The sequence below is a fragment of the Triticum aestivum genome, chromosome 2D (assembly GCF_018294505.1).
Source record: "Triticum aestivum cultivar Chinese Spring chromosome 2D, IWGSC CS RefSeq v2.1, whole genome shotgun sequence".
NCBI classification, from domain to species: Eukaryota; Viridiplantae; Streptophyta; class Magnoliopsida; order Poales; family Poaceae; genus Triticum; species Triticum aestivum.
In genome coordinates, this window is record NC_057799.1 from 581,540,056 (window position 1) to 581,542,054 (window position 1,999).

The window sequence follows — 1,999 nt, forward strand, 5'->3', positions numbered from 1 at the left end:
GTTGGATAGCGGTCGATGTGTGGAGTAATAGTAGTAGATGCAGGCAGGAGTCGGTCTACTTGTCTCGGACGTGATGCCTATATACATGATCATACCTAGATATTCTCATAACTATGCTCAATTCTGTCAATTGCTCAACAGTAATTTTTTCACCCACCGTAATACTTATGCTCATGAGAGAAGCCACTAGTGAAACCTATGGCCACCGGGTCTATTTTCCATCATATTAATCTTCCAACAACAAGCTATTTCCATTTCCTTTTATTTTGCTTTTATTTTACTTTGCATCTTTATCATAAAAATACCAAAATATTATCTTATCATATCTATCAGATCTCACTCTCGTAAGTGACCGTGAAGGGATTGACAACCCCTTTATTGCGTAGGTGCGAGGATTTATTTGTTTGTGTAGGTGCGAGGGACTCGTGCGTGGCCTCCTACTGGATTGATACCTTGGTTCTCAAAAACTGAGGGAAATACTTACGCTACTTTGCTGCATCACCCTTTCCTCTTCAAGGGAAAACCAACGCAGTGCTCAAGAGGTAGCAACGAGCAGTGGTACAGGACCTGCTACAGCAGCATTTGAACCGAGCACGGCAAGTTATGAAGCAGCAAGCTGACAAAAAGCGTTCATTCCGGGTATTTGAAGTGGGCGATCTTGTCTACTTGAAGCTACAGTCGTACATTCAGACTTCCGTCGCCCCGCGGGCCTGACACAAGCTCTCATTCTGATTCTTCGGACCTTACAAGATCATTGCCCGAGTGAACGATGTCGCTTACTGTCGGTGTACAAAAAGAGGGGCACACTTTTGTACCCCTTTACCTGTGCACGGGCAGTCGGAGCCGTTCCCACGACCACACCAAGTAGAATAGGGGAGGTGAGCCAAGGTAAGACCGAAGCCCAAGACAATCAAAGCAATGCCAAGGCCAAGACCACAAAGAGCAGAGGGGCGAAGCAGGTTCCCCCGGCAAGACCCTTGCCGGGATAGCTCGCCCCACACCAACAGAGCGAGCCATCCTTGAGCCCACGGCCCCCAACGTCGTCATCAACATAGGGCCAGGGCTTGGGAAGGCACCTCTGTGGTGGCATGCAGATCTTTGTGAAGGCATATTCAAGATCAGATGAGCATCAGAAGACGACGATTCTCGGCAAGATCCCTACCGAGGAAGGCCACCAGACCCCCGGCAAGGTCCTCGCCGGGGGACGACAGCACGCCATGGCAAGACCCTTGCCAGGCCACCCGGCAAGACCCTCGCCAAGGACGCCAGCGGGGCCACCGCCAAACCCGAGCTGAACAAGCTTCCACCACCGTTCACATGCAGCTGCCAGCCCAACCAGCTGGGCAGGCACCTGCGTGGCAACATGCAGCTCCCAGGCCAACTCATCGAGCGCCTACGTGGCGGCATGCAGGTCTTCGTGAAGGCTCCGCCATCGCGCCACCTCAGCTGCCTGACTGCCTACATGACACCACGCACCTCACTGGCCAGGGCGCGTGTCAAGGCGAGGAGGAGCGGCGACGGACGGGACGGGCCTCGCCCCCGTCCCCAATAAAGCAAGGGGACACCTAAGCTATGCATTAAATGCGTCTTGTCCTGTAATACAAGCGATAAGCTCAGGGCACTGTACGCCTTTCCACCTCCTGTGTGTCACTGTGGCTGCCCCTTTCAACTATAAAAGGAGGCCCATGGCATACTGGAGGAGGATTCGGCTCTTTTGAACCACGCACTAACCACAGCTAGTTCGAGAGCTCAAGAACTCTCAGAAATACACCCACCAAAGCAGGACTAGGGTTTTACGCATCCTCGCGGCCTGAACCTGGGTAAACGATCCCTGTGCTGTCTACTAGCCCTGCTCTCCTTGCAACCCTGCGCCCCGGCAACCGTAGTAGGGATTCTTGTGATCCCATAGGTGTCGTTCCACACCGACATCTTTGGCGCGCCAGGTAGGGGGCGCAATTGTGAGAATCTGGTCTGGTAGTTAGCCTAGTTGTTCTTCATC